This window comes from Arvicola amphibius, chromosome 4, assembly GCF_903992535.2.
Source record: "Arvicola amphibius chromosome 4, mArvAmp1.2, whole genome shotgun sequence".
Lineage (NCBI taxonomy): Eukaryota > Metazoa > Chordata > Mammalia > Rodentia > Cricetidae > Arvicola > Arvicola amphibius.
The window spans coordinates 52,153,513-52,170,738 of record NC_052050.1 but is presented as its reverse complement, the minus strand read 5'-3'; the positions used below and the strand labels follow the sequence as shown (position 1 = coordinate 52,170,738).

At 45.3% G+C, this 17,226-nt stretch overlaps 1 protein-coding gene across 3 annotated transcripts in view; it reads right to left on the bottom strand.

The window, feature by feature from the left end:
• The window catches only part of Ndel1 (nudE neurodevelopment protein 1 like 1), a 31,600-nt gene extending 27,059 nt beyond the window's left edge, over positions 1-4,541 (bottom strand). For all 3 annotated transcript variants that reach the window (XM_038327293.1, XM_038327292.2, XM_038327291.2), the window contains exon 1: positions 4,364-4,541. The gene's annotated coding sequence lies outside the window, so the exon portion shown is untranslated. The remainder of the gene's footprint in view (positions 1-4,363) is intronic.
• Positions 4,542-17,226: the final 12,685 nt, after the last annotated feature.

Here is a 17,226-nt window from a genome sequence, read left to right as displayed (position 1 = left end):
AAAGGATGAAGATACAGGTTTGTTTTGTGGCTTTGTCTTCAGAGTGTTTTGTTTTTTGAGACAAGGTCTCACTATATAGCCTGAGTAAACCAGGCTGTCCTCGAACTCCTTCCTTCCTCTGCCTCCTGAGTGCTGGGATTTAAGAAATGCACCATCAATCCCAGAGACAAAAGTTTTAAGTAGTCTTTGCATGCAACCTCTTGAAAATATAGTTTTAGCTGTTATATCACCTCTGTCTCAATACTTCAGTATCAAATAATTCTAGCAAAATTTTTAGTGTTTTTACTTCACATGTGTGTCTCAATTTTCTTGCTAAATCTTAGGTGAACTGAATGTTCACCATGACTTTTCTAATCATCAAGCTAATCTCATAGCTTATTTTTGGCCCTTCAAGCTATACAAGAATTCTTTTATTTAAGTGATCATCATTAGATCTGGTGTGGCAGTGGAAACCTGTAACTTCAGCACTGAAGAGACAGAGGTAAGAGGATCCAGAGACAGGAGGATCAACACGAACGTCAGGCCAATCTCATATACATAGCAAGTGTTATGTCAGCCAGAGCTACACAGAACAAAACAAACCAAACAAACACCACCTAATCAAAAACAAGTCAGGGGAGAGCTAGAGATGTACTTGCCTAGAATAGCATGCATGAAGCCCTGGGTTCAAGCCCGCACTGCATAGAGCAGTGTGGTGCAGCACATTTGTAGCCCCAGCCTACAGTAGGTGGAGGGAACAGGATCAGAGGCTTAAGGTTATTCATGGCCACATGGCAAGCTGGAGACTCAGTCTAGGCCACATGAAACTTAAAAAGTTAAAAAAATTACAATATGGGGCTGAAGAGATGGCTCAGAGGTTAAGAGCAGTGACTGCTCTTCCAGAGGTCCTGAGTTCAAGTCCCAGCAACCACATGGTGGCTCACAACCATCTATGAGATCTGGTGCCCTCTTCTGACCAGCAAGTATACATGCAGACAGAACACTGTATTCATAATAAAATCTTTTTAAAAAAATTACAATAGAGATGGCTCTGTGGTTAAGAGCACTTGCTGTTCTTGTCCCAGCACCACATCAGGAGACTCACAACCATCTATAGCTCCAGCTCCAGGGAATCAGAGCCTCCTGCCTCTGTGGGCACTGCATTCACATGAACATACCCACATGCAGACACATACCTAAACAGAATTAGATATAATAAAATTAAATATAGCTATTTAATTTAAAAGAACAAGTCAGAGGGGGCTGAAGAGATGGTTCTGGCTAAGAACACTAGCTGCTCTTGCAAAAGACTAGAATTTGGTTCCCAGCAAAAACATTAAGCAGCTCATAATCCCCTGTACCTCTAGCTCTTCTGCTGGCCTCCACAGCCACCCACATTCATTCACACACACACACACACACACACACACACATTTTAAAAAGAAAAATAAGCCCCATACAAAGTGCTGAAAAGCCCGGAGCCAAACTACACACTATCTGGGTGACCATGAGGTTACCCAATTACTCAGTTCCCCATTTCCTCATCTATAGAACAGAAAAATGAGTTAAGTTTTTAAAATTGAGTTACTATTTGTACAGCATTTGGAACAGGGCCTGGTTCACAGTGAACACCGCATAAATGTTAATTAAGTTATAAGAAACTAGTAGGTCAGGAGTGGACTAAAAGTTAAGACACAGAGTAAAGAGGCTTCCAAATTTAAAAACACATATGATTCCTCAAAAGCATTTCATTACAAAAGATCTCTAAAATGCCTGTCCTGGGCTGGAAAGATGTCTAAGCATTTAAGAGCATTGGCTGCTCTTCCAGAGGTCCTAAGTTCAATTCCCAGCAACCACATGGTGGCTCACAACCATCTCTAGTGGGATTTGATGCCCTCTCCTGGGATAAAGGTGTGCATGCAAATAGAACACTCCCATACAGAAAATAAATAAATCTTTAAAAAAAAAAAACTGTCCTGAAATATGCTTTATGAGCTAAAATTAAAACCAAGCACAAGTCAGGCGGTGGTGGCACACGCCTTTAACCCCAGCACTCGGGAGGCAGAGGCAGGCGGATCTTTGTGAGTTCGAGGCCAGCCTGATCTACAAGAGCTAGTTCCAGGATAAGGCTCCAAAGCTACAGAGAAACCCTGTCTCAAAAAAAAAAAAAAAAAAAACACCAAAAAAAACACAAAAAAAAAAAACAAAACAAGCACGAGTCCTTACCCTTCAGTCATACTTTGTGTTTGTTGCTTCCTCCTGGCAGTACCCAGCTTTATCCCACTACCCCTATTCATGTTATCCTTCTAAAAATCAGGTTCTTTATAAATATAAAATATAGGCTGGGCTGTGGAGGCGCGCGCCTTTAATCTCAGCACTCCAGAGGCAGAGGCAGGTGAATTTCTGTGAGTTAGAGGCCAGCCTGGTTTATAGAGCAAGTTCCATGACAGACTCTAAAGCTACACAGAGAAACCCTGTCTCCAAAAACCAGAAAAGTAAATAATAACAAAATGTGCTACCACTGCAGATAATCCCAAAACTGTTTCTGAGACTGCAAAGACTGTGGAGTTTGCCTCCAGTTAACACTGGGCGAATGTGTTCACTATCCTTTAAGATTATGTAAGTGGAGAAAGTTAAGGCTGCAAAAAGTTAGCCAATGTCAAATTTTCACTGCTTTAAAAAACTGCTCAAACGGCACATCTATAGTCTTCTGAAGCTGCATCTCAGGCAGACAAGTGTTCTCTGCTCCTCTCAACCTTTCCTTAATACTATGTCTCACACGGAAGAAAAATTACAACTTTTACATCAGACATTATCACACTCTATGACCTTCAGATGGCTCACAACTGACAATTAACTCACTTGGATTTTAAACAGCCTAGTCAACATACCTTACTGGCAAAGACACTCTGTACAGTGTTAAGAAAAACTATTTTACATGATAGATTACTAACATATATGCAGAATAAAGGTGGTTCCATCAACTTTTCTACCTTCTCAAGTGCCTAGAAACTCGAATAGGAAGTAATTTTAACCTTAGTTCTCAGTCCTCAAATTTATTTTAATATGGTTTAAAAGACAAATGAAAATAAGCTTGGTTGGTCTCATGAAAGCATATTCAGGTTTATTTTTATTTCAAGTGCTCTGTAGCCAACTTGAATTTATCTAATTCAAAACACAGCCCCTGCAGATTTAGCAACTTCTACTGAGATTAGGCCTAAAAGTTTCCTTTGTTCTTTATGCATTCCTAGTCGAAATAAAGATTTTTAGCAACGATTCCGAAGACACCCCCAACTCTGCCTCTTTTGGCCTCTCGACTTAATGCTGAGTTTTACCTATCAACTTTCTGATTCGGCAGACAATGCCCTCTCTCTTAAGTGCAGTGAAAGCAACATGATTTATCAGACTAATAACCAAGCACTCATGAGCAAGATTCAGGTAAGATTTTTCTAATAACTGAATGGGGTTTTTGATCAACTTACTCGAAAATAAATAAGTCATCTACTAAGTTCTGGTATTATCTTTGACAAGCCCAGTGTTCTGGCCTCTTTCTGGCTGAAGAACGCAAATGAAAACAGAAACCGGAACCCTGAACCTCGAAAGGCTAACGCTGATCCAAGGTAAGCTTCTCACCAGTCGATGGAAGCCAAGTTAAAAATCACTTCGTTGCTCCTATATCTGGACTCAATTTCCCCATCCAGCAAAAAGTGACTTACAGAATCCGTCTCAAGTGCAACCAATAAATGTTCACAAATGCTACAGGAATGGACCATAATGATGAAAAGAACCCTCACTCGCCTTAAACTTAAGGGGTTAGTTAGCTCATCGTTTCCCAGAGAAAAATAAGGGGCGAGCCCAAGCAACCGGACCCGGTTGGAGATACTTTCCCCAACTCCAAAGCGGGTGATTAGCAGTTCGGGGCGGGCAGTCACGAGACTGCCAGTAGCTGCCAACGCGGGCTGCTCCCGCTCTCGCCTCCGACATAAGAGGAGGCGCTGGGAAACCAAAATCCAGCCGGGCTCCTAACCACCCTGGCGGCTCAAGGGAATCCAGGGTGGGTGGAGCGAGAAGCTGGGCGCGCCGCTGCCACCCCGACAGGGCCACTCCTCGAGCCGTCAGCGTCCCGGCCCCCAGTGCCACGTCCCGGCCTCCGTCGCTCCTCGGGAAGCCCGGGACTCGCTCTCTCGCAGGTGCCCGTGGTGGGTCACACCTCCGACAGTGACGAAGGGACAGTTAGAGCGGTTGGAACAGTTGTCCCCGGACCGGTCCGGACCGGCGGGGCCTGAGCCCACGGTCCACGGCCGGGCAGGCTCCCCCAGGGGCAGGCCTCGGCGCCGCCCGCCCGGCTCGACCCCAGGGGCTGCCTCGCTCGCACGGAGCTCACCGCCAACGTGTCAAAAGCGCATGTTCGCCGCCGCTCGGCCGACGTCTCCGCTCCGCTGGCCTGGCCAGGCCCGCCCAGCCGTTCAGCTCTGCTCTCTTCCGCAGCCCTGAGCTCCACTCCGCGCACCCCCGCACCGGGCTCCTCCCCGACACGTCAGGGGCTCCCTGGGTGTCGGAGGCCATTCTGTGACGCACGGGGGGGCGGAGTCTGGAGCATGCGCAGAAACTCGAGGGTGCGGGGGAGGAGCCGGGGGAGGCAGGCGTCATACGGTGCCGACCCAGGCCCTGCGTGCTGACGTCAGGCCGGCGACACAGTCCTGCGCAAGCGCTCCCCGACCCCGACAAGAAGTAGGTTTTAGCCCTCTGCGATTTGCGGAAGCTGTGCTGTTGTCGAGAGTGGTTCCCTAGGGTAAAAAGGGAAGCGGGAATAAAGGAGTACTGGCCCAAAAAGGAGACCGGAAAGGTGTGCAACTGTCCAAAGAGGTGAAACTTAAGTGGTAAAAGGTATTTGGGGAACAAATTTAGGGACTTTTGCTGTCTCATGCTCAGTGTGATTCTAATTTCAGTGCTTTGGGGATTGGTTTTGAGGTTGGAGACACAAGAGCATAGCGTAAGACGTGCTGCAAGGTGAACCTAAGAAGCCCAGTTATACTTTTGAGAAAGGTGAATATAAACCAAAAAAAAGTGCAAAATGGAATTTTAAGGAGAACCCAAATCACTAAGGAGCAGAGGAGCAGTGGGGTCTAAAGCACCTTGAACTAGACTGTGAAGTAGATGCAGTTTGTTCTGCTGGCAGTTTTACCCGTAACTCCATGTTACTCAGACAAGAAAGAAAGAGCACGATGAAGTTGCCCCAAGGTCACTCAACTACAGTGAGAATTGAAACGCAGAAACCATACTATTATCCACTACTATGCTGACAAGGGGGGAAACACAACACCATTTACTGGGCCAGACGACGCTGCTGAGTGCTTTGCATACACAGCCCTTTAATCCTCATCGGTCTACAAGAGCTAGTTCCAGGCCAGGCTCTAAAAAAGCTGCAGAGAAACCCTGTCTCGAAAAACCAAAAAAAAAAAAAAAAAAAAGAAAACAACTTACAAGGTTGGAATCATTAGCTCTATTTTCTATATTGTAACCTAAGACTCACAGGTCTGCTCTCCAGGCTGTCCTGGAACAGCTTTGAAACGCAAACTGAGGCTCTGCTGTCCTGTTTGGAGCTATGCTCCATCTCAGGCAGGGAAGTGATTAACGAAGGCTTTCCCAATGCCAAGATGTGAACATTCCATCCCGAAGAGGAAAAGATAAAGACTTCAACTTCTGTCCTGCCTCCTGGCTGAGGTGCTAAGAAACACACTGAGTCACCTAATGGCAAGTCAGTCCCTTCGGAAAACATTGACATCATCTCCCAGGCTGCTGTCCCTCCCGTTTGCTCTGGCCTGAGGACTGGTGTTTGTCAATATCTTTGTGTCATCCCCATCTTAATGAATGGGCTTAGCTTGACAGAGCCCTCAGAAGTCAAAGGCCCTGCTCTGATCTTCCTCATTAGCCCAGGGGCTGGAATAGGGTCTGAGTCAGCACACTGCCTCACCTTCTTTCATTATGCCAATCAGTCTCAAAAGGAAGCACACATTATACAACCAGCTTTGTAAGGGTAGGAAAAGTGAGGATTGTTCTACCCTTCTACCTTGATAAAGTTTTCCAAAGCAATTTACATAGATTCCACTCTTTCTTGTACTGAGCCAGAAAGCTCAATGTCACAATCTGAGAACATACACAAATACCACAACGTCTTCCGGCTGCAAACTCCGAAATCCAAGAAAGCAAGATCCAGTTCCACCTCTCAAACTGGTCAGCTACCAGAGGGGAGATCTGGGACCAAGCCCAAAGTCCAGCTAGTGAGAATGCTGGCCAATCACATATCCAAAATAAATAATTGTCTTAAGGTTTCTATTGTGGCCATGAAACACCATGTTTCATGTTGCCAGGACATGAAACATCAAGTTGCCATAAGACTAGCCAACACAGCCGGGCGGTGGTGGCGCACGCCTTTAATCCCAGCACTCGGGAGGCAGAGGCAGGCGGATCTCTGTGAGTTCGAGGCCAGCCTGGTCTACAAGAGCTAGTTCCAGGACAGGCTCTAAAAAAAGCTGCAGAGAAACACTGTCTCGAAAAACCAAAAAAAAAAAAAAAAAAAGACTAGCCAACACAGTAATACAGTGCATACAAACCTGCTATGAAAACTTTGAGAAGATTAAACATATTTAACTAATAAGTCAGGTAAATAAGACACCTCAAAATCAAAGGCTCACTGGGCTTGCTGGTGCATGCCTATAATCCTGGAAAGTTGCAGGCCAGCCTACACCACTACATAAGAACACCCTGAATTAAAAACAAAGCACACACACAGAAACTACTTCATTCAGTCTAACTTTTCTATATCCCCTTAATCAGTATGCTTTTTACTAATCTAAGGGTACAGATGAGGTCGTGAGAGGAGAGCTCAGTAGACAGGACGGCTGGTTACTAATGATCTACCCCCTATGTCCAACTGATGCCTCTCATGCCTAGACCCCAATAGATCTTCTGTTTCGACTGAAATTCCTAGAATGGCTTCCATGTTTGTCAGCTGTGCCATGTTCTAGTCACTGAAGCATAAAGCCTTCAGCTCTGCCCTAATGATCGCCCTCTCTGCCGTACAGTTCACCTATGTGATCACCTTGCAACAGCAACTTTCCCTTTGTAAACTCAGGCCCTTTCATTTCCCACTTCTCTCTCCCTGCATTTGCCCCAGTCCAAAGCCTGCTCTCGACCTGTGCTCCCCTCCCTTGAATGGCATCTTATTCCACCCTAGCAGTTTCTATATAGCTATCTGAATAATATCACTGAAATTCCACTGTCTACTCACTGTATGCAGAGCATCCCTGCTTCAGAGCCTGTCTCCTTGTTACCTTTGCCCACAGAGCAGCTCCACCCCAGCCAAGCCGTCCACATCCTGAGGTTCATCTGAGTCTAAGCAAGACTGGCCGCTGTGTCCCTCTGTGCTGGTTTGAATGAGAATGGCCCTTAGGCTCATATATTTGAATTTTGCTTCCCAGTTGGTGGACTGTTGAGGAAGGTTAGAAGCTGGGGGCCTGTTGGAGGAGGTGTGTTACCCAGGGAGGGCTTTGAGGTTTCAAAGGCCCAGGACAGCCCCAGTCTTTTTTCTCTTTTATTGTTTTTATTGAACTATTTTTTCCACTCCTCTCCCTCCCCTCCCCTTCTACCCTCTCCCATGATCTCCATGCTCCCAATTTACTCAGGAGATCTTGTCTTTTTCTACTTCCCACGTAGATTAGATGACAGCCAAGTCTTACTCTTTCTCTCTGCCTCCTGCCTGCAGACCAGGATGTAAGCTCTGCTTACTCGTCCAAGGCTGTGCCTGCCTTCCGTCATACTTCCTGCCACAGTAATCACGGACTAATCCTCCGAAATTCTAAGCAAGTCCCCAATTAAATGTTTCCCTCTATAGGTTTCCTTGGTCATGGTGTCTCCACAGCACTAGAACAGTTCCCCTCCTCTCAGGGACCATCGAATCAGCTCCCACTACCCTGTGCACTGGGACGACGACTTCAGAAGCTAGGCTGCCGCCTTTCTCTCTGCCTTCTTTAGGCTGATGCACGAGCTTCCTCCCCCAGGAAGCCCTCTCTGATATCCAAGCACAAATAGAGCGCCACATAGTTAAAAAGAAAACTTAGAAGCACTACATTTGGAGACCAACAAGATGACTGAGCTGGTAAAGTTGCTAATCCACAGTGTATGACCACCTGACTTTGATCCCTGGGTCCCACACGGCAGAAGGAAAGAAGTAGCTGCTCAAGTTGTCCTCCGACCCCAACATGTGTGCCAAGGCAACACACACAAATAAACCAGATTTGGGCTAAGGGGTGACTCTCCAGTGAAACACACTGCCCTTCCAGAGGACCTGAGTTCTGTTCTCAGAATACATATCAGGTCGCTCACAACTGCCTGTAACGCCAGCTCTATGGAATCCGACACCCTCGTCAGACCTCCACAAGCACACACACACGACATACATACATGTGCAGGCACACACAGACACACACAAAATTATTTTAAATAAATATCGCCGGACATGGTGTTGCATACCTTCAATCCCAATGTTTAGGAGGCAGAAGCTAGCCTGGTCTATCTAGTGAGTTCCAGGCCAGTAATGGCTACAATAGTGAGACCCTGCCTCAAAAATAAATAGAAAATAATAACTATTAAAATTTTTTAAATAATGGCTTTTACTCAAAAGTATCCACCCCTGACACTGCCCCCAAAAACCGTGAGTTCTACCAGGGTAAGGGCATGTCAGTTGTTGTGATGGCCCCATAGCACCGGGCACTTGGCAAATGCTCATTTAGTATGCTTCAGTAAAAATAGAAGAATGAACCGATGCAAGACTAGCAGAACTTTCTGGAAAATGTTCCAAATCCTGAAGACTAACCCAAATAGAGATTTTCAGTGGTATAAAAGGCTTTGTGAACTAATGCCAGATTAGAGGAACTAGGATTCAGGTAACAATTTAGGCCTTTTTTTTTTTTTTCAGAGACAGGGGTTCTCAGTAGCTATGGAGCCTGTTCTGGAACTCTCTCTGTAGACCAGGCTGGCCTTGAACTCACAGAGATCCACCTGCATCTGCCTTCTGAGTGTTGGAATTAAAGACACATGCCGCCACCACCCGGCAAGGCCTTTTCTTTCATTCGAATTTTAAACCTGCTAGTTTTAGCACCTATACTCTTGTCATTTAAGACATCAGTAATATTGGCCTGGAGTAACTCATGACTTTAATCCCAGCACTCGGGGCAGAAGCCAGCCTGGTCAACATAGCAAGTTCCAGGACAGCCAAGACCACATAAAGAGCCTATCTCAAAAAAAAAAAAAAAAAAAAAAAAAAGTCAACACTTGTTTCTTTTGCAGAGGACCTGGTTTCCATTCTCAGCACCCATATGGTAGGTAGTTCACAATCGCCTGTAACTCCCGTTACAGGAGGTCTGGTGCCCTCTTCTGACTTCTGAGGACACCAGGCACACACGGTGCACAAATATACATCCAGGCAAAACATCCATATCTATAAGATGAATAAATGTAATAAGAAAAAAATTAAAACAACCTTAGCTCAAGTGATCCTCCTGCCTCAGCTTCCCAAGTGACTGAAGCTACAGGCATACGTCACTGCACCCAGCATACATGGTTCTGGGTTCTAAAGCTCCTTCCTGTTTTCCCTTTCCACTGTGTCTGATGGAGAATGCCATCTGCGTCTTGGCCCTCGGACTCTTTGCCAAGAATTATCATCACACTCTGCAAGTCTGCAAGTGTCCCTTGCTGAAGGGGGGACTCTTGAAGGAGAAAAAAAAAATGAAGAGCATTTAGATTGGGACTGCAACAGACCTGTCTCTCACAGGCATGCCCTGATGGCTGATCCCTGGAAGAGAAGAGCCCTCTTCCTTATCCGAGAAGATAAATTTGGGCCTCAGGAGAATTTCTGCCCAGCCATTTATCCTCTACCGTGGAACCCGATACACTACCGTGGACTCATCATTCTCCCGGAGTCTGTCCTGATTTCTTCCCTAGCCGCCTACCTGGCTTTGAACTTCTACCAAACTGGAATCTGGATTTTCCTGGCTGCAGAGCCTCCAATCTCCCAAGCTTCAGTCTTCAGCCCTGGTTCCAACCATAGCCTACACCCTGGAGTGGCAACTGCCTGCCCAAGAAAGAATCACCAACACTGTTCATTGCTAATTTGGTTAACACCTGGCAACGCCAAGAGTTACTGACATCACATTTACAAAAACACCGTGACGGTCCCTGGAGGGAAAAAAAAGTGATGCCTGCTCTCATACCTTACACAAACAAGGTGCCTGCTCGCATACCTTACACAAACAAGGTGCCTGCTCGCATACTTTACACAAACAAGGTGCCTGCTCGCATACCTTACACAAACAAGGCAGGCACCTGCTTTGCCTGCTCGCAACCCAGACCGTGCAATGACAGGGATGAAAAGAAGTGGAATGTTCCTAACCAGCCTGCCGATTGTATCACAGTCTCGGCCTAATTCCCACTACTGGGTAAGCCGGTGAGTCAATTACAGGCATCCAAAGATTATGTATCCAGTCATTCAGCAAATATTTATCGAGTGCCTAGCACTGCTCTTAGCCCCAGGGGAAAGCAACTAACAAAAGAAGCAAGTCCCATCCTTCCTGGAGGTTTTCTGGGTTTTATTTTTATTTGTTTGGTTTGGATTTTTGAAACAAATCATCACTAGTAACCCAGGTTGACCTTGTACTCTACTCCTCCTGCCTCGGTTTTCTAAGTGTTGAGATTCCAAGCATGTATCACACCCAGCTTCCTGCAGGGGTGTGTGTGTGTGCATTGTAGGTTAGCATGTCTGTGTGTCTGTGAGAGTGGTGGAACCCCTAGAGCTAGGGTCACAGACAATAATTAGCTGCCAGTGCTCTTAACCTCTGAGCCATCTCTCCAGCCCATCCACTGCAGGTCTTCTTTTTTGAGACAGGGTTTCTCTGTGAAACAGCCCTAGCTGTCCTGGAACAGGCTGACCTCGAACCCACAGAGATCCACCTGCCTCTGCCTCCTGAGTGCTGAGATTAAAGGCGTGTGCCACCACCGCTGCAGGTCTTCTAACAGTGAAAGAAAAGAAGGAAAATAGGAGGGAAACAGAAAGTGTCAAAGTCACACTAGTATGTCAGGCCGCGATATTTACTGGTGAGAATAATTAGCTTCTCTATGCTTTGCATTTAAGGAAGTCAGAATTTAGGGAAGCAGCCGTGGCTTTTGCCTCTAATCCCAGTGCCTGGCATTAATGGGCACTGAATGTTTGTTGAAGGAATGGAAAATCTTCAGATATTTTCACAGCCCAACTCATTTCCACAGCTCTCTTCTGCTACTCTGTCTTCAACCTTTTTTCTTTTTCTCTCTTTTACAAAACTAGTCTTATAATTTGGAACTCTAATGGAACAATATAAAGTGAGCAACAAAAAACAGTTGACGTCAGGTAGTGGTGGCACACACCTTTAATTCCAGCACTCGGGAGGCAGAGGCAGGCGGATCTTTGTGAGTTCAACGCCAGCCTGGTCTACAAGAGCTAGTTCCAGGACAGGCTCCAAAGCTACAGAGAAACCCCTTCTCAAAAAAACAAAATGAAAAAAAAGAGAGAAAAGAAAGAGTTGACGGGCTGAAGAAATGACTCAGCAGTTAAGACCCCAGCCGCTCCTCAGAGGACCCAGGTTCAGTTCCCTGACACTACATGCTGGCTCACAAGCATCTGTAACTCCAGTTCCAGGGCACCCAACACTCCCTTCTGACCTGCATGAGTACGGCATGCACATGGTCCATGGTTCAGACATACATGCAGGCAACACACTCATGCACAAAAACTGTTTAGTGAAAGAGATTGGAGAAGTAGAATCGTGATAGCCAAGCTGAATGATGTCGTCACAGAAGAGTATCAGTAACGAAAATGTCCCCCGTGTTCTGCTAAACGAATAAAGCAATGTAGGATTCCATTTTAACATAGAAAATCACAAGTCGTACATTAGAAAAATATCTAGAAATATAGACATTGAATGACATCCACCAAGCATCAACAGTGGGCATCCTCAGAACATAAATACAGCTCACTCCCTTGCTCCTTCTCTCTCTCTCTCTCTCTCTCTCTCTCTCTCTCTCTCTCTCTCTCTCTGTGTGTGTGTGTGTGTGTGTGTGTGTCTTTCCCTCTCCTGCATTCTGATCAAAAATATATTAAGTGGGTAATTTTTTCATTTTCATACAACAATACTACATCTAAACTTAAAGTATGCTCATTTCCTCTATATTCTTTGCAGTTTCTTAAACTGATGAATTTAAGACTTTATTGTAATGCAGGCTCTGACCCAGGTATGCTGGCACACACTTGTAATCGAAGCAGTCAGTGGACTAAGGCATGAAGGTTGTAAGTCTGAGGCCAGCCAAGGGTGCAAGATAAGTTTCTGTCTCAAAATAAAGCAAAACAAACCAAACAAGCCTTTGAGCTGGTGACTGCAGGGGGTATAATGGTGGCCTGAGCCTTGTGTTCCTGAGGTTTCACTGGGAAGTTTCCCAGTTCTTTTCTTGGTTCATAAAAATTCATGCCCTTCTGCCATGGCTCCCTAATTTAGTCCAACCTGATTGTGTGCAGTTCATTATCTTATATGTATATAATTACATATGCTCAGTCAAATATGTAAAATTTCCATCCTACAATCTCTCAGGATTTTTGTTTGTTTTGTTTTGTTTTGTTTTGTAGACCAGCCTAGCGTGGAACTCAAAGAGATCTGTCTGCCTCTACCTCCCAAGTACTGGGATTAAAAGAATTATATGGAGAACATTTTCTGCTCAAAACTAGGTGTCTGGCTTATTAAGGAGTGTTCATACCACAGCAGCTAATTTTGATTCCCCGTGCTGAGCTGTAAAAATGAAACATCCCAAGTTTCATGTTCACTGCAGAAGAATGTCCCTTCTATAAAAAGAAAATGAATGTCCCTGCAGAAGGGACAGTCCAAGCAGAGGGGAAACCCACTGCAGCACTTTAGACTTGGGGTGGGATGAGAAGAGGGTGGAGGAGCCCCTGTCCCCAGTATGTCACTGTTTCAACAATCTTCTAAAGAGCACATGTTAACAGAACGGCTGTTAAAACCCGGATTAAAAGATTGAAGAGGGAGGGACATGAGAACCAGAAGCCCACACACAGAGATGACCAAAGAGTGGAAAGATCCACCCCCAGCCAAAGGTGCAGGCCCCACCCCTCACCAGGGCTCCGCACCCTAGTTTGGGAACCCAGGCATGTCTCTGCAGGGCACCACTCCTTACCCCTGCCTTAGGAACTGAGCCATTTTCTTCATCTAGGCCTAACCAGCTCCATTGCTAGTGACTTTGCTCAGGTTACTTCCTGTTTCTGGGTCTCAGTTTCTTCATCTATGAGTTGAGCACATTGAGCTAAATGGGAGTTGTTGATAGTGTCCATGAGTCAGGACCTATTATGTCACCTATCCATGCAGTCTCCTTACAGGAATGAGGGCTCTCCCTACACTTGTCCAGACTGCCAGACATGATGACTGCGCCAGTCTCCTCCTAGATGGATGGCTTAGATGGCCAGTGTTCCTTCCTCTGCCCCAGGGAAATGCTGAACCTCCAGAACGTAGCACTTTAAGTTCCTCTAATACCCAGCGTATTCATTCCTGTGGCTATGGTAACAGATGACCTCAAATGGGTAGCTTCAAACAACACGCACTTATTCTCTTGTATTTCTGGAAGTCAACGATTCCAAATAAGGCACAGAGCTATAAAATCAAGGTATTGGCTCCTTCTGGTTCCAAAGGGACAATCAATTCCTTCACTCCCCTGGTTTGTAGAGGCCACAGGATAGGTCATAGGGGCACATCACCCCATATGCTGCGTCCATCATTGCCCATCTGGACCCCTACATCTCTCCTCTGTGGACTTTTGGACTATACTGGGGTCACACATCTAATCTAGTATAATCTTCCCATCTCAAAATCCTTAATAATATATGCTAAGTCTCTTTTGATGCACACAGTAACATGCAGGTCTACGAACTCGGGCGTTGACATCTTTAAGGAGTTATTTTGCCTCCCACATCTGACATTCCCATGTACAACCTTTGCCATTTCTGCATTATCATCTTTGACACACCTGTCTAAAAAAAAAAATGAACTTAAACCCACCTTTGCCTCATCCTAAACTGCCACATCAATGAAGCCAAGGAACTACAACAATCAAATCCCCTTGGTTTGAGAAAAGAAATACATAACTGTCGAGATTTCAGATATTCATCCCTGTACCATAAATCACTTCACACGCCACACAGTAGTGCAGACACCACCCTTCAGGGGATATAGATAGAATCCAGCTTCCTGGCTTTACAGACAAAAATCAGGATGTCCAAGAAGGCACACCATCAAAACCTCAGCCACTCCCACGGCTTCCCCCTCCTGTCTCCTTGCTTATTAATCACAACCTGAAGCAGCAGCTTTTCAGATGCGCCCTGGCTTTTTTCCCTTTTGTTACACGCACGGGCACACAGAGCTTTGTTTTCTGCTCCAGGAGTGGAGCTATTGTTTCCCCTGCCGACCCCTATCTGGGGATCTGACTTATCTGTGTTCAACAGTAGCCTGTTTACTTGACCCACATCTGGACAGTGGCCAGCGGTGACTTTGTACTATGCCTGTTGGCATCTTTCCCAGCTGCAGATTGACCTCTGAATCTGCTTTTGAGAAGACAGAGTTCCTTCTATAAACGGTGTTGGATGACATAATTATCCTCATCTTACATAACACTCAGCACGTAATAAAAATAACTATGGTATATCCAATACTCACTATGGATCAGACCCTGTGGTAAGTGCTTTGTAGACATCAGTTCCCACCAACCCTGTGAAGTACTGATGAGTTTCCCAGTTTTACAGATGAGAAGACTCGGTGTCTGGGAGCTTCAGGCAACTTCTCCCAGGATTACAGTCGAGGACAAGCAAAACACTGTGACATTGAACAACCTGCCCAAGGTCATAAAGTTAGTTGACTCGGGCCGATTCAGATCATCCACCTCGCCAGGCTGTAGTGGCGCACGCCTTTAATCCCAGCACCCATGAGACAGAGGCAGATGGATCTCTGTGCATTCAAGACCAACCTGGTTTACAAGAGCTATTTCCAAAGCTGCAGAGAAACCCTGTCTCGAAAGACAAAAAACAAACAAAAAACTCAGACCAGTCCCTTCCTGCAGACTGCCTCTCTTGGACACTATGGCTTCTTTTTGTTTTTGTTCGTTCATTGGTTTGGTTTAGTTTTTGTTGTTGTTGTTGTTTTGTTTTTCGGAGGTTTATGTAGCATTGGCTGACCTGGAACTCACTCTATAGACCAGGCTGGCCTTGAATTCATAGAGATCCCCCTGCTTCTACCTCTTAAACACTGAGATTAAAGGCATATGCCACCACTGCCCAGCTTGAAGCTATGGGTTTTTTTAGCTTCCTGCTTGGTCGGTGTCTCTTTTCTCTCTCTGCATCACTCATTCCCTTATGCTTTTGCCCTTTGTCATCTCCATGCTAAAAGGAAGCTTCCCTCCGTCTTAGGAAAGAACATGGAAAATGCTAGAAAGTCTCCACAAATCTACAATGGTTAATTTGGAATTAGTATTAATTGTTTTAAAATATTTAGATGTATCACCTTATTTTATGTGTATTTTGCCTGCATGTAAGCTTGTGCACTGCCACATATGCGCTTGTTGCCCAAGGAAGTCAGAAAAAGGCATCAGATCCCCTGAAACTAGAATTACGGGTGCCTGTGGACCACCATGTAGGTGTTGGGACTCAAACTTGGGTCCTCTACCAGAGCAGCAAGTGCTCTGAATGACTAAGCATCTTTCTAGCCCTTGGAATTAGTAGTAATTTAACCAAAAAAAAAAAAAAGGATTGAACTTTACCTTCAAAAAACCAAATAAGCTGCTACTTCATGGAAACATGATTAGGTGAGGTCATGAGAAAAGACACTTGTTAATGAAAATCAGCCTCGACTGCAAGTCTGGGGTGGAAGAGCCAGTTAGGAGAGCACACTGCTCTTGCAGACGACTTGAGCTCAGTTCCCAGCACCCAATTCAAGCAACTCACAACTGCCTGCAAGTCCAGCTCCAGGTGGCCTGACGCCCTCTTCTGGACTCCAAAGGAACCTGCACTCAGACTTGCATAAATACACATATACATGTGCACTTGGGGGAGGCAGAGGCAGGTGGAGCTCTCTGAAGTTGAGGCCAGCCTGGTCTACAGGACAAAACCAACTAATAATAATAAATAAATGAAATAAAAAGAGTTGAAGAGAGGGCTCAGTTAGGAGTACATACTGCCCTTGCAGAGAACCCTCTCAGCACCTATGCTGGGTGGCTCACAACTACCTGTAACTCCAGCTCCAGGGGATCCAACACCTTCTGGCCTCCAGGGACACGGGCACACTCATGCTCACAGCCACATATATACATACTTAATAAAAACTTGTTTTGGTTTTTCAAGGCAGGGTTTCTCGTAGCTTTGGAGTAGCCCCACTTCTGTTTTTATAGATTTAGGCCTACAGGGAGAAAAGACTAGGAGGATGCAAGCAGAGAGAGTCTCTGGGTAAGCTATGCTTTCTTTTCTCGTTTATATTTTCTGTTCTCTACAATGAATCCAAAGGATAAAAAACAATCAAACACTAAACATACAAAAAAGAAATTTTTATTTACAAAGCCAAAGGGGGGGGAGGAATATAGCTCAGTGCTGGTGACCTCGCCTAGCACTGGGAAGTTCTAGGTACAGTCCCAAGGGGAGAAAAAAGAGGGGTAAGGGAAGGAAAGAAAGAGAGAAGAAATAAGAAAGGAAAAAAAGAAAAGACAGAAAACAGATAGACCCCAGAGAGCTGGCTATGCAATTTACCAATTAACCTAACTTAATGGTTATAAATAAATAGGTGATTATAAAAGAAATATAAACGGTCAATAAACACCTAGCAAGGTCCTCCAATGCACTATACTTGTAGTAACAAGTATAATTGCTATTTACATCATTGTGTTTATGGCTTAAATTACAAAAAGTGAATAAAGAGAGGCTAGGACTCTGGTTCAGTGGTAAGTGCATGCATGCATGAAGCCCTAAGCTCAGTCCTCAGCACTCGGGAGGCAGAGGCAGGTGGATCTCTGTGAGTTCGAGGCCAGCCTGATCTACAAGACCTAGTTCCAGGACAGGTTCCAAAGCTACAGAGAAACCCTGTCTTGAAAACCAAAATAAATAAATAAATACATACATAC